Here is a 15,301-nt window from a genome sequence, read left to right as displayed (position 1 = left end):
TATATTTAGGATGTAGCCTGAAACACTGCATAAACACCCTGTGATAGAATACTGAAGTCTGCTGCCTAGGTAATTATTATGTGGGTCTAGTATCATATCATTTCCATTATCTAGATGAGAATGTATCACACACTTCAAAGTTGGTCTAGAAGAGAGAGCCCATTGTGTACAGGGCCAAAAGGGTTTTGCTTCATGGTTGCCCTCTGGGTGAAAAACTTTTTGATATGCAGAAGGCCATGGAACTTCGTTCTTGTTTGAAAACACTTGTAGCTGGTAGTTGTGTTGAAACACTAAGGCTTTCCCACACTCTCACCCCCAAAGTACCTCTACGATGTACTCTGTTTTCTTATTTAGAATTTTATGAGAAGTATGTGAAATTGCCGTCTGAAGGGAATGTTTGTCACAGAACTGCCTAATCTTTAGATGTGTCTAAATGCAGATGTATCTAAAGAGCACTTTCATTTTCCTTCTTACATGGAAGGAGGCAAGTTTCTCCGTGGAGCCTCTCACTTCTGGTTTTAATCCGTTTTTAGCTCCTTGATTAATGTGTGGCTTGGGAAGGCTGGAGCTAAGCCATTTATTTGCTGTTCACTTCTGGGGGAAAATGTTTGCACCCCTACTTTTTAGTATGCAAGGCTGTGGTTCACTCGAGTTTAGGTTAGCAAGGACTATTGAATGAATGAATGATCTAGGGCCAGTTTCTGCTGCTGTGTTTCCTTCTTCCCTGCCTTCACTCTCAGTTCCTTACTGTTTTACCTTCTTTCCTCATCCTGCAAACTTTACCACAAAGACAGGAAGGATAGAACACGATTAATTTTTTGTTATGTAAATAGCCTGAATGTAAGGATTGAAGGTAGGAAATATTGCTGAGTTTTTGGTGGATTTTTTTCTTAGTACCTTGTTAAATGTATACAATCAAGAATTATGTGGCTGAGCAGTACCTGGGTGGTTCAGTTGGTTAAGTGTCTGACTCTTGATTTCGGCTCAGGTCATGATCTCACTGTTTGTGGGTTCAAGTCCCACATTGGGCTCCACGCTGACAGCACGAAGCCTGCTTGGGATTCTCTCTCTCCCTCTCTCTCTCTCTGGCCCTACCACACTTGCACTTTCTCTCTCAAAATAAATAAATAAACTTAAAAAAAAATGAAAGAATTGTATGACTAATAGTTCAGTGTGTCATGACATGAACAGACCTGAAACAGCTCCCTCCCTCTCCAGTCAAGAAAATAGAAAGAAATGTTTGCTTATTATTTTATCTTATTTTTTTGTAATTGCAAGAGGTTAGACTGGCTTTAACTGGGACAGTCACTTACATAGGAAGTGACTTTTTTTTTTTTAAGTTTATTTATTTTGAGAGAGAGAGACAGGCAGAGAGAGAGGGAGAGAGAAAATCGCAAGCAGGCTCTGCATTGTCAGCATGGAGCGCAATGCAGGGCTCAAACTCACAAACTGCGATATCATGAGCTTAGCTGAAATCAAGAGTCAGATGCTTAACCTACAGAGCCACCCAGGTGCTCCAGGAAGTGACTGTTAATGTGGGTTCTTGGTTTAAGTCTCTAGTTTAGTTGAGCCCAAGGGAAGCAGAATATGCTTCCCACCACTGATCCTGGGTAGACAGAAGGGAGGGCTACCCCAGGCCATCTAGTGATGCTTATGAGCACCTCTGCAATGTTTTTACCCCCAATTTCCACTCCCAAAAGGTTTTTGCAAACAATGTATCCCCTTGCACATTTTTTAGGTTGACATCTGAAGTTTTCCATCATAAAGTTAGAAAGGTACAAAGGATATATATCACTCCTGGCATAACGTAAATATTGACTTTTAAAATGAAAAGGTGATATCACTGTTTGGATTGTATTGAATGGAATTTAAACGCTGTTGTGATTTGATGATATGCCCCATCATCACTTACAAAACACACGAGCAAGCTCTTCCTTAATAGGTGGAAATTTTACATTGTTCCCTTTTCTCCTTGAATTCAATACTTCCATTCCACTTCCTCACACAGAATTTTATCCAAATATAGTACATTTAAAAAGCCCCAATTATCCTCTGGTACTTTGCAATAAAAATATGATCCTAAGGTGCTTAGAGTTATATAAATTCCTGGATTGAGTTTCTCTTTGTAATAATTATTATACTACTATTTATCAAAACATAAATATATCCCAAAGATTGATAAATTATTAGTAAAACATGCACAAGTTAGACATTCTTATTTGAGGTGTGTTTCTTGATTGTTTGATGAGGCTTTGTTTCCTGGTTTAAATTAGTTCATGATAAAGGAAGTTAATGGAAGGAAAGGAGGTGTGAATTAAAGGAAGTTCTCCTGACTCACATATCTTGAACGTGCCCTTTCTCTACCAGACATTTTTACACCTTAGGGACAATTCCCTTGGTCCGAATCAGAATGGGTGAGAAGTAAGTCTACTTTTTGAGGGAAGATGGTGAAGAGAAAAATGGGAAACAACAGCAGAGTGATTCCTCAGCCACAAACACATGACTTTTAGCAATGTGGACATATGGAAGTGGAGGTCTGGAACGTGATACCCACAAAATAACCCGTGCCTGCAAACCTCTTGCAAAGTCTTCATGGGCTCCAGGGGTCCAAGGCCGCCTGGGTAAAGCTCACTACTCTAGAGAGGCAACGTTGGATGGGCTGATGTCATCACAGCTGGTGGCCTGCATTCCCCTGCCCCTGTAGCCCCATCAGTTGGCCAAATATGGGTCACTGGGTCACCTCAAGTGTGAATGACAGACACAGTAGTCAAGTGTCATAGGCAATACAGATTGCTTTTGAAGGCTGTGCTTGCATTTTTGAAAAACTAGACTAATATGTGTTAAAACTTTAACTTTTGAAGGTAAGGTGGAGGGATATGTAGAGGTCTTTATATATGTTCTCAGTTAAACATGTTGTAAATTAACTAGCCTTTAATTAACTAATTCATTAACATTTCTTTCATGATCTCTGTGTTTCTTTTTTTTTTTATGCTTATTTTTGAGAGAGAGAGAGAGACAGAGACAGAGCATGAGTTGGGGAGGGGCAGAGAGAGAGGGAGACACAGAATCCGAAGGAGGCTCCAGGCTCTGAGCTGTCAGCACAGAGCCTGACACAGGACTTGAACCCATGAACCACGAGATCATGACCTGAGCCGAAGTCGGATGCTTAACTGACTGAGCCACCCAGGAGCCCCATCATGGTCTCTGTGTTTCTTCAGGACAATTATAATATGTCAATACTTGATGATAAGTTGGTTTTGTGTGTTTGAATATTTGGGCAGCTTATCTCTGCAACTTTTGAAGCTTTATTTGGTGTTCATGAAGACTTCCTCTTGGGCATGTTGAATCAGGTCTCTACGTGCCCTCCTTATGTTTCACTCTGTGCAACTGATTGAGTAATAGCAGGATGTCAGTAATGGTGTTCCTCATTAGATTTTAAAATTTAATTAGAATTTGATGTATTGGAAAGCTAATTTCTTCTTTTTTAAAAAAATTTTTAATGTTTATTGTTTTTATTTTTGAGAGAGAGAGCGTGAGCAGGGGAGGGACAGAAAGAGAGAGGGAGACAGAATCTGAAGCAGGGTCTAGGCTCCAAGCTGTCACCACAGAGCCTGACGCAGGGCTCCAAAACTCACAGACCGCGAGATCATGACCTGAGCCGAAGTCGGATGCTTAACCTACTGAGCCACCCAGGCGCCTCAGAAAGCTAATTTCTTATATTTGAAGACCCAGATCCTGCTTTATACCTGATCTTTGACAAACCAGTTGCTTGCAGGAGTACATCTGACAGCAACTTTGGTTTGTTTAATTCCTGAATTGGCTAACACGTCCCCTGATTTTGTAAATTGAGAATTTATATTCTACTGGGCAGTTACTTTACAAAAAACGAGGTGAAGTATCTGGATATAAAATTCAGAGTGAGGGGCGCCTGGGTGGCGCAGTCGGTTAAGCGTCCGACTTCAGCCAGGTCACGATCTCGCGGTCCGTGAGTTCGAGCCCCGCATCAGGCTCTGGGCTGATGGCTCAGAGCCTGGAGCCTGTTTCCGATTCTGTGTCTCCCTCTCTCTGTGCCCCTACCCCGTTCATGCTCTGTCTCTCTCTGTCCCAAAAATAAATAAAAAAAAAAAAACGTGGAAAAAAAAAATTCAGAGTGATGTACGTTTGCACGTGTATGTTGAATGGATCTGTCTGGCTTTTCTGTGCAATGCTGCAGTGCTTCACCAGCGTTGAAAATGGTTCTGCGAAGAGAATGCTGGGATCTGATGACTAGCATTGCTGGTTCCTCTCTTGCTCAGCTCCAGACCAAACAGAAACATGCATCCTCCGCCAAGTATTCTGTGACGTCACAAGGCAGGCCCTACAGCACCGTGGCTTTTTCTTACACTTTTCCTTTTTGGGCTGCGGGAGATTTAACCTCTTTCTTGACTCTTCTGCCTCCTTTTTTCAGTTAAGGGGTAGCTATTAGAGTATATAGGGCATCCAGTAGTATAAAATCCTTTTTAAAAAAATAGATTTTATTTTTAGAGCAGTTTTAGGTTCACAGCAAAATTGAGCAGAAGGTGCAGAGTTCCCTTATACTCGCTGCCCCACCTCACCCCTTCCATCCCCCACTATTTACACCCAGTGCCAGAGGGGTGCGTTTGTTACATCCACGCACCTGCGCTGACACATCATTATTACCCAAAGTCCATAGTATACGTTAGGGTTCCCTCTTGGTCTCGTACATTCTGTGGGTTTTGACAAATATTTAATGACATATATCTGCCATTATCGTATCATACAGAGTAATTCCACTGCCCTGAAAATCCTTTGTGCTCTGCCTGTTCACCCTCTGTACCACCTAGGTCCTGGCAGCCACTGATCTTTCCATTGTCTCCATAGTTTTGCTTTTTCCACAAAGTCATGTAGTTGGATAGATTCTTTTTAAAAAGGATATAATAGGATAAGAAAATTTGGGAACTTCAATGAATCTCAGAGAGTTTCTATTATGTGGCCTTTTCATGCTTATCAAAATTTGGTATTTTCCAACAGTTTGAATGGGAACCAACTTGTTCAGCTTCACAAGCAAAAAAGTACTTTGCATTGTTTAAAGTCAGCTTAGATATTTCTGGGAGAAGCAAAGAGAAGCATTAAAAAAAAATTCAAGGTGGAGGAAGTAGAAGGACATTTTTTTCTGTCCTTAGAAATTCCTTAAAGAATTCTTTAAGTCAACTTTGGTTGCCATTTTGATAGCATTTTGGGAGATCCTGGATTAAATAAAAAGGGATTGCTTTCAAATTGAGAGAACTGGTATTAAATAGAAACAGGCTCAGGTGGAAGGTGGAACTGGAATCTATTGAGGCAAAGATGCTTAGAAAGGATAATGTGCTTTAATGGTGCCATTGGGGAACTCTTGTAGAGCAGCAAATATAGACCAGGTGCAGTGGTCAAATGGAAGTGTTCTCTCCCTTGTGCAGAACGGGTCAGCTTACCATTTTACTTTGTAAATTAAGGGGTTAGTACTCTCAGACTCTCCCAGAGCTAGCTGTGGGTCAGGCTTTTCATGTGGGAGATGGAATGGTTGAATTGCTTGCACTGGTACTCAGTGATGAAGCTGGCAGAGGGTTCCCAGAAGTGACTACACTAAAATCTCTTCTTTTTATCAGAATCTGATACTATGTCATTTTATTGACTGAAAACATTTTTTTAACGCTTATTTAATTTTGAGAGACAGAGAGGAGCAGAACATGAGCAGGGGAGGCTCAGAGAGAGAGAGGGAGACACAGCATCTGAAGCAGGTTCCAGGCTCTGAGCTGTCAGCACAGAGCCCGATGCGGGGCTTGAATCCACGAACCAAACCATGAGATAGTGACCTGAGCTGAGCCGGCGCTTAACTGACTGAGCCACCAAGGCGCCCCATCATTTTATTGATTTTTTAAAAGCTCTGTACAGGTTCTCTATCAGCCATACATGGGTTTTTGTGTTCTCTCCTTTTTGTTTTTCTATAATCCATTTAACCAGGGTTTATTTTGCAGGAACTTGTGAAGGGGGCATGCCCGAGACTAACAAACAGTCCAAGTCTTTAGGGCTGTGACACTAGGCTGTTAATAGCGTAAGAGACTCTTGGTGGTGGAAGTAAGTCATAAAGCCACAGAAGGGTGTAGGTTCTTGTGAAAGTAAAAATCTACTTAGCATGTTTATGAGAGAGGAGCGGGAGTCATTGCTCCATTAGAGCCAAGCAAGCATTAAAGCTCCAACATCCAGCTAGACTATTTCCCATAGTTTAGCAAATCACTTTAACCCATGGCTTCCCACACTTTGCACCGTTTTCTCCAGTTGCTCTATCACAGGCAGGGCTGCTGTGTATGGATCATGACCCAGAAGAGGAATAGGTTGGAGCTCCATGCCGCAGGTAGCATTTTATGGCATTGGACCTGCTCCATTGATTAACTCTTAGCCTCCATGGTCCCAGCCACATTCTCACAGGAGGAGGGTTTGTGAAACTTGTTGGTGGACATTTTGCAATGTGACTCACCAGGGGCCATAGGCCTTATGTAACTCAAACTCTTAACTTTTCATCACTTCCTGCAGAATGTGTTGTAGAAGGATTGAGGGATTTGGCTAGAGGCTGGTGGGTGATACTCAAACTCACTCAGGATGTGAAGTTCCTGGGTGGGCTTTGAGATGCACATTTCTTGGAGTGCCACAAAACTGAAATTTCACCACTTCTGTCTTATGAAAAAGGCCCTGCTTCACTAGCAGAAAATAGATTTCTATTGTGGGTGTTGCTGGTCTTTATATCTTAAAATTTAACAACTTAAAATTGTGTAAGGAATCATTTCTAGGATTTCATTTAAATACACATGTAGTTTTTGACCACACGTTGCCTTAATTTCTTGTGAGATCTTGTGGTGGTAGGTTGCTAAGGTTGTAGAGAAATTAATGGGAAAGTTACAAAATACAAAAGAGTAAATGCCATATATCATTTTATGATGATGATGATATTATTATTATTTTTTTATTTTTAGAATTAGGAAAAGGACTCCATTGTTCAGTTTTCGTGGTAAGGCAATTCGGACCTGGTCGTAGGATATGGATATTCTGGGGGAATGATAGTTGGAAACCTCTAGAACAAATTGCAGGGAAAGCTCAGAGAAATCCTGATAGCCTCCCAGAGGCCCAAGGGACTTTCATTCATTCTCTTCATGCAGTTCTTTGATGTTGTTTGTAAATGCATTTCACTAAAGTGAGTTGCATCTCTTAATGTCTGTCCATGTTTGGAGGTACTTTGGGAATTGATCTTATATGAAATGAACATGTTACACATTTGTTCATGTGAGGTTACTTTATTTTCTCCAGAGAAATGTAGATATTTCAATAGTATAAATTATATGAAAGCATCTTAGCTTTAGTTTGCCTGTACCCCTCAATCCAGCAAGGAGACAACATCCTGGACATTTTTTTTTGGAGATAACTGTCTTGCAGTCAATTCATTTTCTTCCTCTTGGCGAAATGGGAGTTACTTTGCTTAATTAAAACCGGAAAACCATTGTCAGCCCTTGTATAAGGCACCAACCCCTAGGTAGTTCACATCAAATTTTTTTGAGGCTGGTAATTTTCAAAGCCAGCAATAGGATGTAAAGTAAGTCTTTTGCTGAATCTAGCAGCAGATGTGTTTGGAAAGTGAGGAAATGATGTTGCTAACTTGCTAACTGTATTTTGAGGGATAATGTGATGGGGTGTAGTTTGACTGGTATTTCCTCTTTTAAAGAAATGCAGGCAAAGTTTTTCCTTGGAATTTAAAATGTATATATTACTCTAAAAGCCTCCTGGGAATTTGAAACTGCTACTTGCTTGCTTATAACTTTCCCTCATTTTGTTCCCAGCAGTGGAAGGAAAGTTTAAATCTTGTTTCAATTTGTGGTAAACTTTCTACAGCATGATACTTGTTGGTCAGTGTTAATTCTAAATCAGTGTTCTGTCTAACACCGTATAAAATGATTCTGATACAATTGTAGACACTAAAACGTCTACCATGTTTTCCAGTGGAATGTTTTTACTTGGAGGCATTGGAGAAAGGCTGAAGGGGCATGGGGAGGGACTGTTACTGCTCGTGTGTGTGTGTGTGTGTGTGTGTGTGTGTGTGTGTATTTTGAATGCTAAACTGAGCTCAGTCATATATGAAGATTGGATAAAGGTAGTTCAGTTCAGAGAGTTCCAGGCGGGGATGATGGAGTGGTTTTGACGGAGCACGATGAATCCTGGGTGTGTGGGGCAGATCCAAGGACCACCCCGGGAAGACAAAAGGCATGACATTGGGAATTTTAGCAGGTTTGCAGGAGAGGGATTGAACCCACCTTTTTACTTTCCTTTTACATCCAGGGAGAGTTTTCCTTTTACATCCAGGGAGAGTTTTCCTTTTACATCTGGGGAGAATGAAGATGAAACAGTTGGAGTGGAATGAGCAGTAATTAAAATAGATGGTGGGTAAAATGGTGGAAGTGGGTAAGTTCTCTGAGCAAGAGGAGAAGCCAGATGGATGATCAGTGAGAGAAGCCCCTACTTTTCTATGCAGAGAACACACTAGGGCCTCTGCTTTTATGAATTAAAAACATAGCAGCTTTCAGATGATTACTTGGCAAGTTAACTAGTGGTGCTCTATATCTGTTTTATATCTGAATTATTCTTATAATTCTCTTGGTAGGTTTTTTTTTTTTTTTTTTTTTAAGAGAGGGAAACATCATTGGAATACTTCTATGGAAGAGTATCTTCTGTGTAAGTTTCTAAGTGTCACTCAGATTCCCCCTCACCCAGGTTTGTTTCTCCCACGTGGAGACTGGTGGGAGAGTTTGGCGACCCCTGTCTCAGAACTTGGTTACCCTTCTCTGACACAGCCCAGGTGACACCAAACTATACTGTTTAAATTTCCTTACAGTAAGACCTAATCAATTTAAAAAGCCCATTATGATGAATTCCCTTAGGAACAAACAGAATGGCATACAATTCATTTTTCCACTCAATAAATATTTCTTGAGTCCAGTATATTTCATGACATCTCTGGGCAGAGCCCCTAGATATAGTCTGTATTGACATTTCAGTATTAATCTTTGTGTTTCCATATAAAGCAATTCAAATAAGAACTAATAGTGAAACAATGACTAGCATGATGTGCCTTTTTAATTATAGTAAATATTTAATGTTTCCCTACAAAAGAATTGTGTTCATAATGGAAACTCAACTATTGAAAGCCCAACAAATTAAGTACTTGGATGACAATAGTTGTCAAGAAAATATATATTTTAATAATTGGTAACAATTTCTCAAAAAACGCTTCAAGTAGCAATGAAGTCATTGGGATCCCTATTACCAAAGTGGATATTTAAAATTACATTTCTCTCTTGCAGCTGTGTTTACAGCAATAAAGGGGCAGTAAGGGTCGGGGGAAGGTAAAGCTTGGCAACTGTACCAGGCTTATGTAGGCCAGGGCAATGTCTGAAAAGGGAGGGGTGTGGATCTTGGTATGGAGAGATTTCCAATATTGTGCTATTCCAAAAAGTAGCTCAGTGATATCAAGATTGTATTTACTTAACTCCAGCACCAAATGTGGTGGGTTTTATGGAAGGAAAAACACTGTTAATGACTGTCTTTCCCACTCGGCCGCATCTATCTGTGGACAATATGCTGTATCCCCAATTCATTGAAAGGAAAGGAATGTTATTCCTGGAAGTATTTTTATGAGCCTGGAGAGCCCATGTTGTGAACAGAACCAGGGCTTAGGAATTAATGTAGAGAAGATTCTAGTAGTCAAAGACTTTTTCAATAAGGAAAAACATAATCTTACCTGGAGAGGTTTAGGAAGATAGTAGCAAGATAGAATAATGGAAGCAGAAAGGATAAATACGTTGGGAATGGATTGGTAACATGCAACTGTTAATTGTAAGTTAACCTGTTAATTAGTGGTTGACTAACATGGGTAGCTGTGTTTATCAAGCGATAGTGATACTCCTTGGCAGCTCTTAACTTTTTCAGCAGTCAAGGCAATGAAAGAACAGTTCCTGGCCCACTGAAATGTCATTGGTGTGGCCTGTCAAGACCGTGAACATGGCACAGCAGTGGCTGAAGGCTTCCACACTCCGTCTCTGCCTCTGCATAATCTGCCCCAACCGACCTTAAACCGTGGAGTCAGCTCGAAATCTCTCCATTTCTCTGTTGAGTTTGTGGTTCAGGCACAGGTAACTGAAAACAGATGTGCTGAGTGCAAACAGCTAGCGTTCCTGTTGAGCTCTTGGTGATGGGGGATGGGGAGCGAACTGTGCCTTTTGCAAACCTTTGTGCTTTTGTTGTGTGTGCAGTTTTCCCATCTCAGCAGTCTCGGTCCACATTCTAGCCAGATGCTTTCCTTTTTGTTTCTTGGAGGCACTGCTGCTGAGGTGGAGGGGAGCCTAGCCCCCTTATTCTTCACACTAATCTTTTTTTTCCCTGTTGCCGGTTTCCTGTCTGTAAACTGCACATAGCCTCCTGGGACCCAGGGTGATTTTTTCCAACCTAGCAATCGCCTCTTATGATTCTTCTGTTAAACACTCATTAAGCTGTTCAACAGCCCTAGGGACAGAGTGAATTGGCAGACCTGTCACATGCCCAGGGTTAAAAGAGAGGGCAGTGATTGGACACCAAGGAAGAGAAATAAGATGGTTTAGAGACAGAAGTATAGCATAAACCCTAAGTCCTAGGGAGGACCAAATTCTTAGGGTGGTGATTGCTGAAGTGACAGCAACAAACCTCATGGCACCATGAGAGGGGAGCAGGGGAGATGCTGGGGAGGAGGCAGCGTTCCCGGGGTTCACAGTCCAGCTGCGGCAAGGTGGGAGCATGTAGAAGCAGAGAAGCCACAGTGCAGGACAGCCCGTGTACAGGGCGGGCCTGTCACTCTCATGGCAGTCGGGAGATGGGGGTGAGGAGAGTGTCCAGGGAGGGATGTTTCCTGAAGAGCAGCTTTGTGGAGGATATGTGATTTGAGCTGTTGTTGTTGTTGTTGTTTTTTAAATTTTCTCAGTGTTTATTTATTTTTAAGAGAGAGAGAGAGAGAGAGAGAGAGAGAGAGAGAGAGAGAGAATCTGAAGCAGGCGCCAGGCTCTTAGCTGTCAGCATGGAGCCCGATGCGGGGCTTGAACCCACAAACCATGGGATCGTGGCCTCAGCCGAAGTCAGACGCTTAACCGACTGAGCCACCAGGTGTCCCGACCTGGTTTTTAAATGCCTCATGGTAGAAGATTGACAAACTGGGAAGAAAGAGGGTGGGGGCATTTGGGGTGGAGCTCAGCAATGCAAGAGAGAAGAGGTGGGGGGGTCTCTGTGCAGGATTTCCAGGACTGGTTTGACTGGAGCAGAGGGTTTGCACAGGAGCTGCGGGAGGTGGATTGGAGAGAATGGACTGCGGTGTGCAGGCCCCCTGGAAGACGTCTAGGAGGTGTGGATTCTGAGCAGAGCCACGGAAGACTTGATCAGCTGTGTGGGTTGTGCAAAGTTGTGTTTTAGGACAAATAATCTAACCATGATATACAGTAGAGAAGCAATGACTTATCTACTGCCTAGACTGTGCGATACAGTTTCTCAGCCATCTTCCAGTTAGAAATGCATTTTCATTGTGTACAGGCAGGGCCCCTGGCATTGTATTAGGAAGTGACCCTCACAGTCTTGTTAGTTAGGAGAGGGAAATGCTTTATCACCTTCTCTTAAATCCACAGAAGCAATATTTTATCAGTCTTTGAAATGTGGTCTGAATGATGGATATGCAATCGTCTCTTAAATACAGCACTGCTAAGCTCAGCCCTGCAATCATGTGGTTATGAAATATTACCCAGCCTGAAACCAGAAGAAAAAACCCTTGAGCAGCCTGACCTGCTCACAGCACACCATATGAGAACCTAACCTTTGAAGGGACATGGAAAAACTGGAGACTGCATGAAATGCAAATGAGAATTCCATGTGGAGACATTCTCCTCTCCGAGTTTTTGGTATTTTCTTCTCTTGAATGTTTGCTCCAGACCACACCACCTGTTTCTGCTCCAAATGTTTCCAAGGCCAAAGGTCTCTGCTCAGAGATTTGAGGCACTTGCTTGCTGCTGACCCGCATTTCATCCCTGAGGGAAGGGAAAAGGATGAAGAGAAGATGGGCAGAAGGGACTTTTAGTCTTTTTGGTTAATAAAAGTTAGGGCCACAAAGCAGTGCCTTGATTGGAAATCTTCATCCAGAAACGTCTGATCTCCTGGCAATGTACCTGGAAGTTGGAGGGGCCATGGGAAAAAGGTATAATACGTTGGTGTTAGTCTTGCTCCAGCTTAGCAGAAGAAATTCGCATTGCCCACAATAATGCACAAAGTAGTTTGGTCCTACCTTACCTGCATTATCTTTGCCAGGTCAGCGTAAGGCTGATCCAAAAGAAGCCTGAAGTCTGATTTTGACTGGTTACCACTGGGTAACCCTGCTGAATGTGGCTGGTCAAACCACAGTTTTATTCATTGCAGAAGCCAGGTCTTCTTCAGACTGTGGATCTGGGGTTTTCATCATGGCAAGACCATAAATCAACAGAGGGAAGGAGCAATGTGGAGCCAGTGAATTTTCCTTAGGGTCCTGCAGACAGAGGAGTAGCCATTCATCTGTCTGTGACCTGGGACCTCGTATCTCCTGTGACATATTCTGACTTCCCCTTTGGTTCACCAATCTCATTTCACACTCATGAAAAGTGAAAGTCTTCTCTGTTTTCATTTCAGTCTCTTTTTCCATGGATAATGTAGTAGCCATTACACGTTGGCTTATAGTTATAGACTCTTTATTCTTATATATATATATATATATATATATATATATATGTTTATTTTTGAGAGAGAGAGCAAGAGCACATGAGCAGGGGAGGGACAGAGAGAGAGAGGGAGACACAGAATCCGAAGCAGGCTCCACGCTCTGAGCTGTCGGCACAGAGCCTGATGTGGGGCTCGAACTCATGAACCGTAAGATAGTGACCTGGGCCGAAGTTGGACGCTTAACCGACTGAACCACCCAGGCGCCCCATATAGACTCTTTATTCTTAAGTGATATGACAAATCACTGATTTAAAGCATACATGGAACTTACCCTGTGTTATTGGGGGCCCCTCCACTGCTTACTGTGATTGCCCTACTCCCAGGTCACCCTCAGCTGCTCTCATCTTCCCACCCCTCCTACCCCGTCTTTCCAAAAGGCTCTGGAGATATTCTAGGTGGTGTGGTCCCCAGGTCAGCGGAAACAGCACCACTGCAAATTGTTTGAAATGTAAATTTTAGGGCCCTACCCAGAATCTACGGGCTTTGGAAACTCTGGGGGCAGGCCCAGCCTTCGGTGTTTTAACAAGCCTCTTAGGTGATTGTGACGCAGACAACATTTTAGGTGTGTGTGTTTTTTTAAAGTTTCTTTTTAATGTTTATTCTTGAGAGAGAGAGAGAGAGAGAGAAAGAGAGAGAGAGAGAGAGAGAGAGAGAGAGTGAGCTGAGTGGGAGAGGGTCAGAGAGAGAGGGAGACACAGAATCTGAAGTGGGCTCCAGGCTCTGAGCTATCAGCACAGAGCCCAATGCTGGGCTCAAACTCATGAGCAGTGAGATCAGACCTGACCTGAGCCAAAGTCGGACGCTTAACCAACTGAGCCACCCAGGCACCCCTACATTCTAGGTGTTTAAAAAACAGTTAACAACCAATGGCTTATGAAGAGCCTTGATCTTTCCCTTTTCAGTGATAAAAATAAGTTTTGTATCTACCTGGATGTACATCCAAGTTGTAGAATAAAAACAGAATCTGATGCATTTCATCTTCATTCTATTCATTGTTGACATTTTCTATATTAGAATGGGGAAGCTTAGCACTTTGCAATTTAACAGCTAGTTAAACACCACTTAACCCCTTAGCACTAGCCAATTGCTTTTCCTCCAAGCCTGTTTCCATCCCCACCTTCCCACCAATACCCTCCTGATTTGTGCAGTCACTCACTATTAGGCTAATTTGCTGCTCTGGAGACAGTGTTAAGGTGGCTCTCTGATTAGGTGGGAATTGATTAAGCAGAAGCTGCTTTATTCTGTTGCTAGGTCAGTGGAAGCAACGAGAAAGGTCTCCTTCTAAGCCGCCTTCCATTTTGCTATTGCCTCAATTAGGTTGCTTTTCTGTGATTCGTGGCTTATTAGCATTGGTGACTCCTGCATGCCCATTTTCCTCCTAGAGCCTTTCCAGCCGTGTGTGAATAATACAGTAATAATATTAGGAGTCCCTAATAATGATAGTTTCTTGTTGTTGTCCTGAATGCTGGTGACAGGTAAAAAGCAAGATGAAAATGCAGCTTTTGGATAGAAATCATACTTGTTGAAACTCCTTGGGCCTTTTCCCATACTCACCTCCTCTCCCTTCCTTTGGACCAGGTCCTGAGTATTATTAGCTGGATGGTTAAGCCCTGTCCTTTGGGCTGTGCGGCCTGAGTTTGAAACCTTGAGTTAAGTTACTTGACTTCTCTAGGCATCAGTATTTTCTGTTGAAAGACCTGGGCAGGAAGGGTATTTACTCCAGAGGGGGTAGCTTGGTGTTTTGATGGAGATAATATATGCAAAGGGCTTCTGCAGTAATGCTCCCCAGAGATGAGGCTCCCTCTCTTACTGTTTCTCAGACCCTCACTCCAGTAAACCTTCTTCTAGACACCCCTTGTAGGCTAGTGTCTCCCTTTCTTGAATTCTCTAGGGTGAGAATAGGCACTTAGTTGGTTTCTTTTCCTGGCACTTGACAATTATACTCCTGATGTTATACTTAAAATTTTGTCCTTCCCTTTTAGACCGTGAGCACCCCAGGCTAGGTGATGGCTTGGTGCACCTTCTCTCCTCTGTAGCTGTGGCTACCAAGCCTGGGTGAGCATCACATTCACCTGGGGAGCTTTGGAAAAAATCCAGATTCCTGGGTTCTAGCCTCAGAGAACATTTTGGTGAGTTGGAATTTAGGAACATAGATTTTTAAAAAACGCAGTATATTTATATTTTAAGTAATCTCTTTGCCCAATGTGGGGCTTGAACTCACAACCCTGAGATCAAGAGTCACATGCTCTACTGACTGAGCCAATCAGGCTCCCCGTAAGAACCTAGATTTTTTAATGATTGCCACAGATGTTTCTGTGGCAGGTGGGCCTCAGACCCCAGTTTTAGAACCAATTCTGTGAGGCAGTAGTTTCCAACTCTGTCACATTCAACATCTCCTTGTATATGTTTTGCAACATCCTCTTTACTTCCTGAAATGAAACTCATAGATAATAGACCTCAC

At 42.5% G+C, this 15,301-nt stretch overlaps 1 protein-coding gene and 1 non-coding gene across 5 annotated transcripts in view; one reads left to right on the top strand and one right to left on the bottom strand.

Annotated features, from left to right (window-relative positions):
• Nucleotides 1-15,301, top strand: part of ANKRD44 (ankyrin repeat domain 44) — a 325,303-nt gene that overhangs the window by 16,716 nt on the left and 293,286 nt on the right. The gene's annotated exons all lie outside the window — the stretch shown is intronic.
• Nucleotides 15,037-15,109, bottom strand: TRNAK-CUU. The gene has a single exon. It is a non-coding gene; the product is annotated as a tRNA-Lys (tRNA).

This window comes from Lynx canadensis, chromosome C1, assembly GCF_007474595.2.
Source record: "Lynx canadensis isolate LIC74 chromosome C1, mLynCan4.pri.v2, whole genome shotgun sequence".
Taxonomy (NCBI): Eukaryota; Metazoa; Chordata; class Mammalia; order Carnivora; family Felidae; genus Lynx; species Lynx canadensis.
The sequence above is the reverse complement of the archived record's forward strand: the minus strand, read 5'-3'. Positions and strand labels throughout refer to the sequence as shown.